The sequence below is a fragment of the Enhydra lutris genome, unplaced genomic scaffold (genome assembly GCF_002288905.1).
Source record: "Enhydra lutris kenyoni isolate GAN:26980312 unplaced genomic scaffold, ASM228890v2 scaffoldscaffold19, whole genome shotgun sequence".
Taxonomy (NCBI): Eukaryota; Metazoa; Chordata; class Mammalia; order Carnivora; family Mustelidae; genus Enhydra; species Enhydra lutris.
In genome coordinates, this window is record NW_019154103.1 from 3,532,255 (window position 1) to 3,551,368 (window position 19,114).

Consider the following 19,114-nt stretch of genomic DNA (forward strand, 5'->3'; position numbering starts at 1 on the left):
TCTTCTTAACAAAAAAGGCCATTGGTGGGAGGAGAGATATAATTTACAAAAACTGATGATAGCTAGCGGTCCTATGTCTCACCCTTCATGTTTTCTAATTCCACTCTCCAGAGTCAATACCTTTCTTCCATATTGCTAAATAATTTGTATTACATTGCTTACTGATATATTGCTTAGTAATGTATCCATGTTGGATATTATCTATGACTTTTATTGTGGTAGATAGGATTTCACTTTCTTTTTCCCATTCTTCCAATAGTACAATTTTTGTGACTACCTTAATATGAAATATTATTTACAACTGAACCATAGTGAACTATGAATATATTTTTCATATACTTTTTTGTATTTTTCTAGAGTTAATAATTTCACCATTTTTTGTTTGCTTGGTTTTTCATTGTACTCATACCTGAGTTTTCCCATTCTGTACAATAGCATTATATATATATATATATATATATATTTTTTTTTTTTTTTTTACACAATTAAATTGTCCACTCTGCAGAGAGCCACAAAGCATCCCTCTGATCCAGAATGTTCTTTCTCACCATGCAGCTCTATGGAATTTCCATGTGGTGTCACACTGGAAATTTCCTTCATCTTCCTCCTGTGTTAGATTTCCTATTTCCTGTACTCCTCATCTTGCTCTTTCTAGTCCCCCTTTTTGGTGGATTTTATTCTATAACTTCCTGAAGAAAGGTATGTGGGAGGTAATTAATCGACTGAGACTCTGAATGTCTCAAAATGTCTTTATTTTATTCTAGCCTTATAATTGACTTATTTAGATGGATATAGGCTTCTAGATTTAAATCATTTCACTCAGAATTGGGAAGACATTCCATTGTCTTCTAACTTCAGGAATTGCTCTGAGAAGTTTTGCCGTTCTAATTCCCAATACTTTGGATCTGATAACTTTTCCTCTTTGGAAGTGATCTAAAATTCCACAATACCATGTGTGGTAAATTAGATTATTGCTCAAAAATATTCACTCTCCTACTTACATGGGTGGGATGTACTTCCCTGCACTTTGGTTCTAAGGTTGGCCATATGACATACTCCAGCTAATGGGATATTGCAGCTATGTTGAAAGCAGAGGTTGGAAATCATTTATGTGGCTGAGCTTGCTCTTCCATGCTCTACCACCAGAAGCAGAAGAACATGTTAACAATTCAAGGAGATCAGTAATACAAAGAACTAAGCCAATTGGTCCTAGCCATGTTCAACCTAAGTCAGCAGAGCAGTCACCTGAGTCTAGCTGAGCTTTACCGACCCTCAGCTGACTCACAGATCAGTGATAATAAATTACATTTACTTTGAAGGTCCTGAGTTTTTGGATGTTTGCTATGTAACATTTTGTGGCAATAGCTTTTGGTATCAGGAATTGGTTCTAATTGGAATTAGGAATTGGTGGCAGTAGTGGGTTAGAGACACAAGAAGAATAAAACATAAGGGGCATTGGTTTGGGAACTGGAAAGGCCAAATAGGATACTGGAAAGAAAACGATGACCTGTGTTATGTAGAGATGAACTGCTTTATAAATATTTGGTAACTTGGAAGTTAGAATGTGCACCTAAAAATATTTGGATTTCTGCCTGAGATCTCCAGACAAAATGGTGAAAGTACGAGATAGTTGTATTTAACTGCATATCATAGGACTACAAGAAAGAGACATTTGCATCATTCAGTATTTTTACTCCAAAATCTAACTTCAACATACCAGAAAATTTCTGGTTCATTTTTTTCGCCAAAAAAATATATGTAGGAAAGGGTTTTATCCCTTTCTTTAGGTTGAGAGTGAGGACCAAAGTCTCATTAAGTAGATTTGGAACAAATCTCTCTATTTCATCAATCGCCTCACCCAAACTTTTCAGGAGTTGTACAACACAAAATCCATTTGCTTCTTGGTGATTTCATTCTCTGCAGGTGCAGGTCTTCTACTTTTAGAGAAAGGCTAAAGTCTGCTAAGACTGGAATCTTCCACTTACTTTCTGTCTTCACATACTATGATTTGAGAACAGAAGTGCCTGCTAGTTTGATCAATGCTGCATGTGTGTTTTTGTTTTCATCTTACTCCTAAGAGGGGAAAGGAGAATAAAATGCCTTTTTCTACCATCTTAAAACTGTAAGTCTTCGCTTTTTTCATGTTGAAAGAGTAAATGCCTAGTTTATAACTACCTTGTGTAGATTATCCCAGGATGGCCTGGCCTAGGAGGGTTGGGAGTCCAGCAGGGGAGGTGTCTACATATGCAACTGGCCTGAATGCCAAAGGCAGGAAAATGAGCTGGAAAAGAGCTCTTTTCCAAATGACCATTTCAAAAATGGAAAGGGGGAGGGGCGCCTGGGTAGCTCAGTCAGTTAGGTGTCTGCCTTCAGCTCAGGTCATGATCCCAGGGTCCTGGGACTGAGCCCCACATCAGGCTCCCTGCTCAGCGGGGAGTCTGCTTCTTCTCCTTCTCTGCCCTTCCCTCTGCTTGTGTGCTCTCTCTCGCTCGCTCTCTCTGTCAAATAAATAAATAAAATCTTTCAAAAAATTGGAATGGGAACTGGTGATTGGGTTGAGAGTGGGCTCAGTCATATGTGGAAGAAGGAACAGATATGAGATGTGCTAGTATTGATGGGCTGGGCAAAGCAGAGCCAAAGTTGAAGCAGTTTATTTGAATTTCTGTCCAGGCTTTCCTCGTGGCCATGTCAGGCCTGTCTTGATGCTACTGCCCCAGGGAAGACTGTTTTCTGGTTCTCAGTGTCTTAATACGAAGAAGCACAAGTGGTTACCAAGTGCCTTCTGTGTACCCTGCAGAGAAGGCCTTCTTATTGAAATTTCAGAGTCACACTCCTGTTTTAGTTAGGAGCTCTCCTCTGTCCCCACATTTTGTGGATCTTGTCTAATTTGGGTGTTTTCCTCTGCAGGAGTAAAATAGGATATGGGGGATGTGGGGTTGTTTGGCTAGGGACTGGTCATCATTAAAGCTAAGAGCAGACTTCAAAGTCTGAAAAGTTCAGGCCGGTGGCGGAAGGACACAAAATACAGATTAATAAGAGCAAAGGCACAGACACCCCAGAATCACTGAAAGTAGGAATGGTTACCCAGGCAACAGGAAAGGCTCCTGGCACTTCCCCAGCCCCTTAGACTCCCTGTGTTGATAGTGACCAAATTTTCAAAACCACAGATCTGCACATCTAATATGACAAGTACAAGGACATTCCAGTCTGAATATTTGAAACAGGTACCACCCTAGGAAATCTGGAGCCTGGAGTGCCATCTTCCTAGCCCATCTCGCCCTAAAGCACCTCAATGATTTCTTGTTCCCACCCTTCCCAACTCTTCATCTTCTGGTCCTGCCTTAATCCTAAATGGATTATGTTAGTGGTTATGTTAGCTAGGATTGGTTTTCTCTCTTGCCACTCAGGTTTTTTTGCCCAATAGCCTATATATTTGAGTAGAACAGTTGTGTGGGGATTACCTGCCCAACAGCCCTTTCCCGAACAAAGAGTTTCCAGAGCAGACGTAAATAGGCTACTCTCACTCTGAAAACTATTGTGCTTATTAACAGGATTTCCTTATTTCCTATGAGTTTATCAAAGACTTGAATGTGGAGTTTATTTAGGAAAGACAAATTACTTTCTAGCTTCCACTTCTTGGATGAGAGGAATAGTGATTTATGGTTTAGGAAATCCCAAATAGGAAAATCTTGTCGTTTTCTTCTTTTAATTAATCTGTACTTCCAATTTTCCAACCTCCTTTTATTTTCCACAGTCCAGACCCATCTTTCATATTTTTCACATCATCCATCTACAAGACTATGTAAATATAATTCCTATTGATTCTTATAAACATTAACCATAATCCACACACACACAAAATCTTAGTGCTGCAGTCCGAGCAGAGCAAAATTTAACACTGACCAACGAGATTTGTTTTTTATTTAGTTCCTTTGAACTGAATTTGGAAGATGAAGTGGTCATAGGTAAAACTAAAAATTAGCTACCTCAAGCTTGCAACAGAGCGAGGCAAAGAAACACCAGGTTATGAATGAAAACGACTCCAACTTCCCTCTTAAAACCAGGTTGTTCCCAGTAAGTCAACACCTGTCGCAATCTTTGTGGAAGGGCAGAACATGTATACAACAGCACATTTGAAAACCCAGCTGCAAAACATTAAATCAGAACACAGAGGCGTTCGATCGCTGCTCACTTGTCTTTGGCATGACTGTTGCCAAGTAAAACAGAGAGTGCTCTGCAGGGAGCCCTGATGGGCTGAGCCTCATTCTCTTCTTGATTTCTCAGTCAGCTAATGTGAGTGAGGCCACTGCCCACTGACCGCATCTGCCCATAAACTCTCAGCTGAGCCAAGCCCAAGTTGTTCTCCCTCAAAACTACGATTTAAACAAAGGGTTGCTTTAATTCCACAGAATTATGACTTAAAGGATTGTTGTTTTAATCCTCTCGGTTTTGGGGTGGTTTGTTATGCAATAGATACTAATATAGTATGCTCGTCAATTGAAGAATCCCTGTCTTTTGTCAGTTCTGAAAAAGCTAATCATGAGTCACATATTACCTCCTTCCCATTTTTTATTCACTCCTTCCGTAACTCTTTTTTTTTTTTTTTTTTTGAGAGAGAGTGCAACCTGGGGCAGGAGGGGCAGAAGGAGGGAGAGAGAGAATCTTAGGCAGGCTCCATGCCCAGCACAGAGCCTGACACTGGGCTTGATCTCATGACCCTGAGATCATGATCTGAGCCGAAATCAAGAATCAGATGGCTGACTGAGCCATCCAAGCCACCCAAGTGCCCTTCACCCCTTCTATAACTCTTATTGGATATCCTTTCTATCATTTATGATTCTGTCCTTTGTGATTGTTAAAACTCTCATTCATTTTTCCCCCATTTTTCTCTCTGCTGCACTCTGTGTCATTTCCTTTGTTCCAGTTCCCTTATTTTCTATTCAGGTATTATATATCTTTAGTTTTGACTTTAAATTAATTTAAATTTCATTTACAAAAGAATTGCTTGGTCCTTTTCTAAATCTGCCTTTCTTTTTACATATTTTCCAGTTTTTCATTTTATTTTCTATTCCTTTTGTAAAAAATCTTATAAGTCATTTAAAATATACTTATTATATCATCATCTGTAAATCTATTTTCTCCAATTTGGAGGGGATTAATTCTCCTGATCTGACTTAGTTTTGTGATCCTCCATGCAAGGTGCTTTCCTCCTGTGGTTTGTAATTTTTGTTATGAACTTGTATATAGTCAGCATGGATATTTTCCCCCTGGGGAAGAGCTTTGTGCCTTGCGGCTGTTAGATTGTCCCTTGACTGTGTTTCTGAGTTTGCTTCTGTTTGAGTCCTAGAGATATCACCAGTCCTCAAGCAGCTTTTATGCTTTTTCTCAGCTTGATATTTCTACTTCTCAGTGAAAACTCAGAACTCGTGTCAATATATGACATAGGCTTGGTTCCATGTTTTTCTGGATGAACTTTTGTTTTCACCTGTAGCCTGAGGATATAGGAATTTGTCTGACCTTGTTTTTGCCAACAGCCTAGCACTCAGGAATGTGCTCAACTTTTGGAGCGTGCTCAATCCCAGTTGTCTTCCTTGCTCAGACCAGACAACACATGTTGGCTTGCAAGGGTGTTAAAATACCAGGAACTCTTATGACCTAGAGCTGGTCCAAACCCTGAACAGGCTACGGTGGTGTTAGCCCATACATACCACCCAGTTTCTGAGTTTCCTCTTTGCTTCTGTATTCTGGAGAGCTCCTGTTCTCTTTCTCAGTTATAAATACAACTATTTCATACAGTGTTTCTCTGTAATAACAGTAGTAGCAGAAGGGGAACTCTTCTGCATCATCTTAGTCCGCTGAATTGTGGGATGTTCTCCTTCCACACTCTTTTTTTTTTTTTAAAACAAAAAAAGATAATTGACTTTATTCATCAAAGCCATCTGTCTTAAACATTTTGAATTTTTTAAAATTTAATTTTATTTTTTTCAGTGTTCCAGCATTCATTGTTTATGCATCACACCCAGTGCTACATGCAATACATGCCCTCCTTAATACCCACCACCAGGTTCACCCACTTCCCCCACCCCCCTACCCTCCAAACCCTCAGTTTGTTTCTCAGAGTCCATAGTCCCTCCACACTCTTGAGATATAATTTTATAATAACGGAAGGTAAAACTTACAACAAAGTTCTAACATTTGGGAATATGTCTATGCTGAATCAGTACGTATCAAAATATACAAAGCAATAAGTTTTAGAAACACAAGAGCAATGGACGTTTGTTTTTTTAAATAATATTTTTTAAATATTTATTTATTTATTTATAAGATTTCATTTATTTATTTGTCAGAGAGAGAGAGCACACAAGCAGGCAGAGTGGCAGGTAGCAGTGGAGAGAGAAGCAGGCTCCCTCAGAGCAAGGATCCTGATGTGGGACTCGATTGCAGGACCCTGGGATCATGACCTGAGCCAAAGGCAGTGGCTCAACTGACTGAGCCACCCAGGCGTCCCTTATTTATTTCTTTTAGAGAGAGTGTGTGTATGGGGGAGGGAAAGAGAGAGAATCTCTAGAAGCTCCCTGCTGATCACAGAGCCTAAGGCAGGGTTTGATCCCACAACCCTGAGATTATGACCTGAGGTGAAATCAAAAGCCAAGACCATTAATCAACTGAGGCACCCAGGTGCTCCAGTAATGGAGGTTTTAATATGCTCCATTCGAGACTTTACTAAATCAAGAAAATAAAAATTAAGGACAGTGGAAGGATCCAAATATTGCTATAAACAACATAGTTTTAATACATAAATATCAAACTTAATAATCTAGAAGCAGTGAATATATGCTTTTTTTTCAGGTTTTATTAATTTATTTGAGGGAGAAAGAGAGAGAGTGAGCATGTAAGCGGAGAGAGGGGCAAGGCAGAGGGAAAGAGAGAATCTCAAGCAGACTCCATGCTGAGCACAGAGCCTAATGTGGGACTTGATCTCATGACCTGGAGATCATGACTTGAGCTAAAACCAAGAGTTGGACGCTCAACTGACTGAGCCACCCAGGCGCCCCTGAATATACTCTTTCTGATGCTCACTTAACATTAAAACTCTCAAGAATTTAAACAGCAATGGGTACAGTTGAATTGCTCGTGGCTTATTGCATGAGCATTTGCCCCACCTGCTTCGTGGAAGGTCATCTGCTTTGGATTCCTAGTGTGTCCGAGTCAGATTTAAATTCTGTCAGTCACTGGAATGTCCTTTGAATCATCCTCAACTCTGCAGGATACCTCACAGAGCTGCTTTGTTACACTGCAGTCTAGAGACACTGTCATATCCAACTTCGGCTGTTTTTGTGCAGTTCATAGATCCTTGAAGCAGGACATTTGCCTTACCAACCTCTGACTCCCAGAAAACCTGTCTGTGCCCTTGGTGGTCACTACCTAGTAACTCCTACTGCCAATACCATGAGATTTGTTTTGAGAACCTTGCAGCTTATTGCAATATTGCTTATAATTATGAAATATTGAAAACAACTGAAATGCCTATCAGAGAGGAAATGGGTAAATAAAGTGTGATACATTCACATTATATTATGATAGGAATTATCATAATACCATAGTATATTGTGATATGGATTATCATTATATTCCATTATATTATGATATGAATTATTATAATAGTCATTAGGAGGAATAGATATTACTTAACTATAATATAATATATCCATATGCAAAATATCTCTCTACATAATGTCAACTTAATTTGTGGAATAAAATATATGCTCTCATTTATGTAAATTTTAAAGCACAGAGAAATGATATATATTGTTTAAGAATATATATGTATGCATATGACGTTATTACAAAGGGACAGACTGGGATACATACTAAATTCCTGATAGTTGTTTCTAGGGATTGGGGTGAAGAAATGGAACTGTGGGTGGAGACTTCACTATTATCTGTTTTATTTCATTTCTTTGAACAACACTTGAGGCAAATATAATAAAAAATATCTATTCTGAGAGGAAAAATATATATACACATACAGATTAGCCTTTTTACATTTTCCTTTTCTTATAACTTTATTGAGGCATAATTGCTATACAATAATCTATACATATTTAAAGTGTACAGTGTGATAAGTTTGGTTTTTTTTTAGATTTTATTTATTTGTTTATTTGACAGAGAGATCATAAGTAAGCAGAGAGGCAGGCAGAGAGAGGAGGAAGCAGGCTCCCTGATGAGCAGAGAGCCCAATGCGGGGTTCGATCCCAGGACCCTGAGATCATGACCGGAGCCGAAGGCAGAGGCTTTAACCCACTGAGCCACCCAGGTGCCCCCAGTGTGATAAGTTTTGACAGGTGTATACCCATGAAACCTTTACCACAATCAGGATAATGGACATTTTCATCACCTCTAACAGTTTCCTCACACCCCTTTGTAATCCATTTCTCCCTTTTCCCTTGAACTTGAGTAAACATTGATTTGCTTTCTATCATTATAGATTAGTTTGCTTCTTTAGAATTTTATACAATCTAGAATACTGGAATTCTACAGTATGTACTTTATTTTTGGTCTGGTTGCTTTCACTAACTTTCTCCAAAAAATACCAATTTCTCAAAAATGATTTTAAAAATCTTGTTACTGCTGAAAAACTGTCTCGAACATATGATCTGTGATTCAGAAGTGGAGGAAGGAGGGAATCTATGGAAAGCAGGTACCATTTGGAATAGACTCACAAGTAGACAGAAGAAGCAAACCTAATATAATGGCTTTCATATTCACATAGTTTTTCATTTCCTGACCCTGTCCGAAAGTGCACAAACGAGAGTCTTGTGGAGAACTAATGTACCCATGGAAAACCAGAGGCATGATTGAGAACAACTCATCTATGGCAGTTGGTTCATCCTAACACCTACCTGAGTTTAGCTTCACTAGGAGAGTGGGTTGCTTGTGTTGTGGGAGAGGGTAACAAGATGTACTGAAGCAGAGAGAATTGGTGTGGGGAGATCTAAGTGTGGCAGCAGGATAGGAGACTTTGGGTAACACTAGGCTACTGGCATAAGGACCCAAAGAAGTGGGAGAAGGCCAGAAAAGATAGAAGGAAATACCCAAAGTTAAGAGTCTCCCAGATCAAGCAGTAGCCTCTGCTGACAAAGAAAAGAAGAAATTGCCATTCTTTTTGTGTCTCTCATTCTTAAGATCAGAGAATTCTTATTTTGTAAATTTAGCCTGATAGCATTATTGCTGTATGAATTAAATTGGCTTTTGTTGGCTGGGCTGGGAGCCCAAGTGCCAGATATAACATGGTTTCTGTGGAAAAATGTGCCCAGATATCTGATCTACAAAGCAAGTTTGGAGACATAACCTATATATGCCAGCCAGGGACTCCTTAGTATATAAATCTTAGTAACAATGAGCTATGTTATAATGGAAATATTTTCATAGATATAATTCTTAATCTATAGCAAATATCAGTCATTACAACATACTGTTCAGTCCTGGGACCCATGAGTGGAGGATGTTACAGAGACATTGGAAAGGAGCCAGGGGAGACAAAGTAAATGATGAAAGGTTTTGAAAAATAGCCCTTCAGGGAAAAGTCTACATTAGTTCAGAGAAGTGAAGTGTGAGGAGACTGAACATCAGTCTTGAAACTATAAAAAGATGTTACATTATTGACACCAAGTCTCTTTTTTCCTCAGTGTCCCCACAGAGCAATATGAGAGAAAATTAGTGTAAACAACAACAGAAGGGATTTGGGCTCGTTGATGTCCCCAACCTGAAGATCAGAACCCATTCTCCGGAGGCCAGGCTTCCCTCTCACAGGGGAGTAAGTCATTCTTGGGGTTTTTTTAAGCTCTCTGATCAGCGGCAGGCAAAGTTCACCAGGACCTGGTCACCTGCCTTCCGTTGTTTGCATACATTATTATTTGGGAAACTGGGGAGTTCTGCCCAACTATAGAAAATGCTTCAGGACTGCAAAGAGGATAGAGTAAGGCAAGTATGAACTTGCCTCATGTGGGGAAGACCCAGACAGGAGAAATCTCAGCTTTCTGTCCATCATTTGGCAAAGCTTCTCCGAAGAGCACTGAACCCCAGTAGTGGCATGTGTAGGGAGGGCCGTGGCAGCCCCCACCATCTGTGCGACAGGTGCATCATGTCCCAGGGAACGAGTGCAGACCCTATGGTCAGTGTGGTTTTGGCAGATGTTGACAAAGCAGAAATGCCTCCAGAGGAAAGTAACTGGAACAGAAATTGGAAACTGGGTCAAAGGAAGAGCAATTGAAAGGAAAAGCTCCATTGGCCTGGAGAAGATAACCTTTTTAAAGGGGGTGGAAGTGAGGTAGGGGATGGGGTGACAAGAAGCTCTTTCCAAATATTTGAAGTGCTGTCAGGTGAAAGAGAGATTAGAACTGTGCTGTGCCGGTCCAGAGGGCAAACGCAGAGCCACTGAGTCCAGGGTCCAGGGAGAGCGTGTCCACAGAAAAGCAGCAAGCATTTTGTCATCCTTAGGGGTACTCAAAGCGGATTGCAGTGCCTAGTGACTAGGGAGTGTTTGTGCGAAGGCTGGATGAATGCCTCACAGGAAGGAACCTGGGTGGAAGAAATTCTGGACCTTTAGTTATTGTATTATTGTTGTTGTCGTCATTGTTGTTGTTGTTATTGTTACTGTTATCTCGCTAATCAGATGAAACTTCCTGGAGAGTGAGATGACCTACAACAAGCATCTTTCTCCTGGTACTCCGGGAAAGGCAGGCTTTGCAGTCTGAGCCGCTAGAGGGAGTCAGGACAGCAACTGGTACCGGCTTCTGGCTCCCGTCTCCTACACTCTTCAGCTTTCTGCATCTCCTCCACAAATCTCTGTGGAATGCTTACCTCTGATTAAATTCTTTGGTGTCTGAGGGGGCCTGTGTCCACAAGAGGTGCCTTTCTGCTATCCATACTTTGTTTAATGCTTCGTTTATTGATTATATAAATAGATTAAATAGTATTTCTCTAAAAATTCAAATTCTCCCTTATTATAAAACTAAAAAAAATTAAAGCTGATCAAGTTAACAAATGGGTTTTCCAGACATTTTAGCATTAATTTCCAAACTAACTGGACTCTGCTAAAATCATGAATGTCCTATATCTGAATAGTTTAAAGGCTACAAGTGCCTTAAAAAGCAGAAACACACACAAATGAAACCTCAGAATGATTACAAAACTTACGGTTACATTAAAATTTAAACTTGTGAAATACTTAGATATTTAAATTTATTTCTTTATCACTACACTTACTCTTTTTTCTTTTTTAAAGATTTTATTTATTTATTTGTCAGAGAATGAGAGAGAGCTAGCTCTCTGCTGAGCAAGGAGCCTGTGCAGGACTCCATCCCAGGAGCAGAAGGCAGACACTTAAATGACAGAGCCACCCAAGCATCCTGCTATACTTATTCTTAAAAATATTCTTGTACTCTTACAGCGGATAGGGTAGCTTTTTAAAGTATGTATCTTTACTTTCCTGATGGTATAGTAATTTTATTAAAATTGAAAGCAAACAAAGTCATTTTTGAGTTGCACAGGAGTGAGATGCTTGGTTTTGAAATTTCTTACAAACGTACAAACCCTTTCCATGTAGTTAAAATTCTAACAGATCTAATCAATAAAACTTAGAAACAAAAGGGTATATTTTGGTACTGAAATACCAATATTTTGGTGCTGCCATAACAAATAGTTAAAACAGTGGGAGTGACTTTGGCACTGGTTAGAGGCTAGAAGAATTTTGAGGAGCAAATGTAGGGAAAGCCCATGTTGTCTTGAACAGACTGTCAGCAAAAACTCAAACTTGGAGGATGTTGCCAGGGAGGGCTCAAAAGGAAATAACAAACATGTCATTGGAGACTGAAGAAAAGGTTTTCTTGTTAGGTGGTTACAGAAAGTATAGCAAAATTGTCTCCTACAATGATGGGAAAAGCAGAATAGGTATGTGATAAAGTGGGTCATCTAGCAAAGATTCCCAAGCAAAGTGTTGATGGTGCCCCCTGGTCCTTCTTGCTACATGTAATAAAGTGCAAGGGGAGACAGAAAAATTGAGGGAAGAACTGTTAGTCAGAAAGAAACCAGGACTTGATGACTTTGAAAATTCTTAGTCTCTCCAGATGGCAAAAGGTGTTAAAATTAAGAAGTGACTTTCAAGGGGCGCCTGGTGGCTCAGACTGTTAAGGATCTGCCTTCAGCTCAGGTCATGACCCCCGGGTCCTGGGATCAAGCGGGGCATTGGCATCAGGCTAGGGAGCCTGAGGAAGCCTGCTTCTCCCTCTCCCACTTTCCCCTGCTTGTGTTCCCTCTCTCACTGTATCTCTCTCTGTCAAATAAATAAAGTCTTAGAAAGGAAGGAAGGAAGGAAGGAAGGAAGGAATTTCAAGCTTGTGGCATAGAGAAAAGCCCTTGCCTAGAGAAAAAGCCAAGTAGTGATTGTACAAGCTTTTGTTAAAATCTCAGGAAGATCAGAGGATCAGAAGAGTAATCATTCACAAGGGGCCCTCTCCACACAGATGTGTGCCTCATACAACTCCTCAAACAATAGGACCTTTCCACGTTTGAGTTGTCCTTCAACCATCTCAGCATCCTGACTGTAGGTAAAGGAGGGCCTGTCTCAGAAAGAATGGTAAATGTTGCTTTTGTGTAGAGGGAAACTGACAAGAGACCCAAAGTGCATTTAAGAAATGCATTATGTCAGCAAAAACACTGCCAACTTAAACTGAATAGGACAGAAAGAGTACAAAATCAAAGGAGGCTGTTAGATTTCCACAGTTCTACGAGCAGGATGCAGGATGGTAGAACTACTCAGCTGCAAACATGGGCTACCTTTCATGAAAAAAGAAAGACGACTGAGAGCAGAACCAAGAGCTATTAACCAAGAGTGAATTATACCCAGGCCCTGAAATCTAATCAAGGAGCTCTGGCAGGAGTTTGCTAGGCTGAATGTCAAAAACTACTTTGGACTGGTAACTCCTCAACTCCTTTTACCTTCCATTCCTCCCCTCCCCTTTTAAAAGGAGCATCTGTAACTATTTTACTGTATCTGTTCCTCCATTGTATGTTGGGTGTGTTGGGAGCAAGATAGCTTGTCTTTCGTTTTATAAATTGAGAGTAACTATGCCTAAGAACCTCATCCATACCTGGACCTGATTTAGATAATAAAATTCTAGACTTGGGGCGCCTGGATGGCTCAATCGGTTAAAGCCTCTGCCTTCAGCTCAGGTCGTGATCTCAGTGTCCTGGGATCGAGCCCCGCATCAGGCTCTCTGCTCAGCAGGGAGCCTGCTTCCTCCTCTCTCTCTGCCTGCCTCTCTGCCTACTTATGATCTCTGTCAAATAAATAAATAAAATCTTTAAAAAAATAATAAAATTCTAGACTTTAAGCAGATGTTGTAATGGAATGAGGCTCTTGAGGAATTTGGGAGGGAGTAAATGTATTTTTTTTTTTTTTTAATGTGGGAGGAACACACGTCACTGGGGACCAGAGGGTGGACTGTGATGGACAGATTCTACAGTAGCCTTACATTTCCCACTTCCTGGTTTAAACCCTTGTGTGATCTTCCCTTGAGTGTTAATGGGATCTGTGACTTCCCTCTAACGAGTAGAATTTAGCAAAGACGATGGGATGTATGTGGTTATTTGTACATGATTATATAACCTAAGATTGTAATCCACCTTGCTTGCAGACCCCCTCTCGCTTGCTGGCTCTGAGAGAGCAAGCTGCCCTGTTTTGAGCTGCCATATGGAGAGGCCACACAGCAAAGAGCCGAAGGCAGCCTCCAGCAGATAGTCAGCAAGAAAATGAGGTTCTCAATCTGACAACTTGCAAGAAGCTAAATGCTCTAATAGCTACATGAACTTGGAGGCAGACCCGATCCCAGTCAAACCTTTGAAGTCTGTAGGCAGGAAGGGAAGATCACAAGCAGGCTAGCATCTTAGGAACATAAGGAATACTGTCCCACTGGGAAAGATTAAAATTTGTTGCTGTTCTTGTTGCCTTTGACCTTGTCCACATGGGTATCCTACAGAAGCCGGCATCCTTCATCTGAACACATACCTAAACACATGCACAGGAGTGAGGAAAACCGAAAAAGAATCCCAAGAAGTACAGTAACTGGCTCAGTCAAGAGAGCATGTAGCTTGAGATCTCAGGGTAATGGGTTCAAGCCCCACACTGTGTGTAGAAATTAGTAAAAAAATAAACTTTAAAAAAGCTAAAATAGAAAGCTACTGGGATTTTGAGCGGGATTGTGATGAATATATAGATCAATTTGGGGAGAATTTCCATTTTGACAATACTGAGTCTTCTAACCCATAAAAGGGTAATGTCTCTCCATATATTTGATTCTTCATTAACTTCTCTTAATCACGTTTTATAATACATATAATACAATAGCATACAAGTCTTGTACTTCTTTTATTAAATTTATGCTTACATATTCTATTTGGTTTATACTTTATGAATAGAATTTTTTAAATTTCAGTTTTGGATTTGTCATTCCTAATACAGAAATACAATTGAATTTTGAATATTTATCTTGTATCCTGCGACCTTGCTAAACTCATTTATCAGTTCTGGTCATTTTGTGTGTGGATTCCTTGGGATTTTCTATGCACAGAATGATGGTCATCTATGAACATAAATAGCTTTACTTCTTCCCTTACCCTCAGTCTACTTTTTTTTTTTTTAAGATTTTATTTATTTATTTGAGAGAGAGAGAGAAAGCATGAGCAGGGGTAGGGAGGGGAAGAGGGCCAGAGGGAAAGGAAGAGGGAGAAGCAGACTTCCCACTGAGCAGGGAGCTTCATGTGGACTCGATCCAGGACCCTGGGATCATGACCTGAACCAAAGGAGCCAAACGCTTGGCTTCCCAGAGGATTCTGGGAAGGTCCTTTAGGATGGTAAAGCCACCAGATAGGAGATACATGGATTCACAGGGCATAGAGTAGAACAGAGCAGTCTGTGTGTTGAGCTCATTAGTTTGGGGCATGGGCGATAAATGAACATATATTGGATTAAGCCACTGTGATTTAGGGATTAATATACAACTGGCATTTCCTAGGAAATCATGAGCTTCCTGTCTCAGGATGTGCATGAGCAGTGATTAAATGTTCGACTCTCAGTGCTGTTGTAAAAGAGATTCCTGGGAGAGTGGACCAGATGACCTACAAAAATGATAGTTCACATTTATTGAGATATTATAGATTGGGCATGTACATATATTCTCTCATTTACGTCTACAATATGTGATTTCACTTATATGTGGAAATTAAGAAACAAAACCGAGAAGCATAGGGGGAAGGGAGGGAAAAATAAAACAAGACAAAATCAGAGAGGGAGACAAACCATAAGAGACTCTTAATCATAGGCAACAAACTGAGGAGGGAGGTTGCTGGAGGGGAGGAAGGTAGGTGGGATGGGGTGGCTGGGTAATGGACATTAAGGAGGGCATGTGATGTAATGAGGTCTGGGTGTTCTATGCAACTGATGAATCACTGAACTCTACCTCTGAAACTAATAATACAGTATATGTTAACTAATTCAATTTTAAGAAATATTTAAGAATCTACACTATGCTTTATCATACTCATTTTATACATGAGGAGAGTAAGGCACAGGCACAGAGAGGTTAGATAACTTGTCCAAGATCATACAGCGAGCAAGGGGTAGAACCAGAGTACCTCACTTTTTAATTTTTTTTAATTAGGTTTTTTTTTTTAATCTCAACTACAGTTTAGTTAACATACAGTGTTATATCAGTTTTAGGTGTTCAATATGGTATCAGCAGTTCTTTATGTTCCTCAGTGCTCATCACAGAGTACCTTACTCATAACTACAACTTTTCACTGTCTCTAAAGCAGAAGTTATGGTTTGAAGGCTTGAAAACTGGACTGGTTTTGTCCACATAGGGATTTTTTGTTTTGTTTTCATTTTAAAATTTCAGCTTATGCTTTAAAATTAAAAGATTTTACATAAAAGTCATGTTTTCCAATTTCTCTTGAAATTTTGGAAGATTTGGCAAAACTGGTTTCTCGATGATTATGGCAAGAAGCAGCTGGAGCTGAGTAGTCCCTAAGGTTTCCACCTAAAGCTAAGCTCTCCCCATGTGTAGAGCACAGTATTGGGCATATAACAGGGACTCAACAAATATTTAGGAAATTAATGAATAAAAGTAGAACCTGGATTCTCTTACCATCTCTGTTTCTTCAACTCTCCTCCTTTTTGTGACTGTGAACCATTGACTCTGAGACACTAAGTGGTGACACACAAGACTTATTTCCCTTTTGTTCTAAGAGCCAGGACTCAGATTACAGGTACTTAACAAACGTTGTGCCTGACTTGGGCTCGTGTTGACATATTCTATCAACTGAAAACGTTTGCTTCTATACAACTAGCATTTGCTCTGAAGCACCAGCCAAAGGTGGAGGTGAATGGCCAGGCAGGTGCATTAATTCTGTCTCAGATTAGGTTGTGCACAATGAACTCTTTGTCAAGTCTTTGTAGAAGGGCGAGGACGGGCAGGCGTGCCCTGCTTCCAGCTTCAGAAACTCGCTCCTATCAGTGCTCAAGATAGGCGCAATTTTAATCTGCCTGGCTTAGAGCACCCACAGACTGCTGGACTTACATGTGGGTAAGCCTCAAACAGGAGAAGCTTTTCTCCCAGGGTTGTTGGCAAAGCTCCTTTGGAGGCGTACAGGTCTGGGGCATGGCCTGGATCAGCAGGCATGACGCAAACAGTGTAAGCTCCAGAAGCTCGCTGATCCCCTTAGCAGAGCCCAAGCCTGCCCGTCCCCACCCCCTTCCCTGTCCTCCCATCCCAGATTGGGGCAGTGCTGCCTTTCTCCAGAGGGCTGGTGTCTTGGCATCAAGGAGGGAAGGGTAGTGCTAAGGCTCTTCCAGGTGGAAATCTCCTGTTTATTTGCCTGGAGGAAAAAGGGGCCTCTCCATAGGCTTTCATTTCTGAGCTCCCTATTATGTGAGCAAAGTGGATTCCTCGTAGTAGCGCTCTTTAAGCACGTGACTTCGACTCCTCGGGGTATTTGCAAAGCTTGGAGACATTTTTAGTGTTAACAACTGGTGTGTCTGTAGGGTGGCGGGGGTGGGGGAAGCTGGTGGCATTTAGTGGGTAGAGTCCAGGGGTGCTGTTAAACATCCTGTGATACATACAGGATGGCCCCCACAACAAAGAATTTCCCATCCCAAAATATAAATAGTGCCAATGTTGAAAAACCCTGGCTTATTAAAGGATGGCTTGTATTACATTTTTAAGCTTCAAAATTACAAAAAGCTATTTATTATTTGATAACCAGAAAAATCAAATAAGGATTATTTTATTTTATTTTATTTTTTAGAGATTTTATTTATTTATTTGACAGAGAGAAAGAGCAAAGGAGGGGGAGTGAGCAGTAGGCAGAGGGAGAGGGTGAAGCAGGATCCCTGAGGAGTGGGGACCCCGACACAGGGCCCAATCCCAGGACTCTAGGATCATGACGTGAGCTGAAGGGAGACACTTAATGGACTGAACCACCCAGGAGCCCCCAATAAGGGTTATTTTAAATCTAGAAAAATATTTTGGGCTTCCCATATATCACCTTCTTTCATTATTTTTAATAACAATGTTGGTGTATAGTAGGTACTCAATATTTAATTGTGCAATGAATGAACGAATGAATGAATGAATGGCATACCATAGTGGTGTTCCTTACTGAATTTTTATCAAGTGGTTACTTCCTTCTTTAAAGCAGTATCCATCTCTTTGGAGGGGAGAGAGACAGGTATTGGACAGTCTGTGTGTTCATTCATTCACTTATTTTTCTGCTTCTAGTGTTAGCACATGGGCCTCTGACTCCAGCTACATTTTGTTTAATAAAATATTGTCAGATTTGTTAATAAGCTTGGGCTTCCCTCTTTTCTCAACCCTTGTGGATTGAGTTATTTGGGTGGATTTGTCTTGATACATTTCCAATCCTTCTATATGAGACCCATATTTGATATTGGTATGGATTGTTGCCATAAAGCAGTTTTTTTACTGAGAAATATTTTGCAATTGAAAAATTAAATTGTGACATATATCCCCTGCACCAAAAGATCCTCAAGTTAAGAATTACATAGTGTTTAAAACAGGAGGCCAGGTGGAATTTTGGCTGATTTCTGATATTCCTCGGCACCCACCAAAATTGGTGATGGCCCCCGTGGCCTTTGCCTTTCTCATGCGGCCAATGGTTTCTTTATGGCATTATCACCACCTGAAATTTTATCAGATATTGTTTACTTGCTTTAATATCTGTTTCTTCTTACAGATGTGAGTTCTCTAAGGGCAAAGACCCTGTTCTTGCTTATTCACGGCTGTGTCCTCAGTGCCTAGAAAGGTGCCTGGCATATGGAAGACATTTGAGAAGCAGATGTCGAATGAATGAATGGCAGAGCAGAGAGGCCCAGAGACTCAAAGAGCCACTTAAGGTCATACAGAACCCCTTCGGGAGAACCAGTCATGTAACAAGGTCTAGGCTCTCTAATTCCTGAACCCTCCCCCTCCCGCAATACACAGATACATGCTCTTCTAGCATCGCAGAATGGCCCAAGGAGACTCCAGAGCAAGAGGTTGCAGTGTGGCATGTCCTAGATGGGAAGGGCCGTTGGGGGTTTGTTTTGTGCTATGATGTAGAATGACCAACCTGGTTTACCTGGGACCAAGCAGTTTCCCAGATGCAGGACTTTCAGTCCAAAAAGGGGTAAGTCCTAATGAAACTGGAATGAATTGGTCACCCTTTGGGACAACAACATTCAGTGAAAAACTCTGGTGCCTTATAGTGGGTACTTCTTGTGGGAAATGTTGTCAGGTGTCAGGGAATCATGGATCCTTAGTGATGGAAGGGGGAAAGACTTCTATTTCTGCAAAACGCTGTAAGAAATGGAACTATGGCAAACCAAGAAATAGGTGTCCTTTGTAAAAGGAGGTGGCCATGCACAACTCGAAAAGAATGTTGACCTGTGGGAGTAAGAGCCTGATTGGCCATATGGGTCAGTTTTTCAAGAGAAGCCTGAAATGTGTGTGTGTGTGTGTGTGTGTGTGTGTGTGTGTGTGTGTGTGTGTGTGTATAC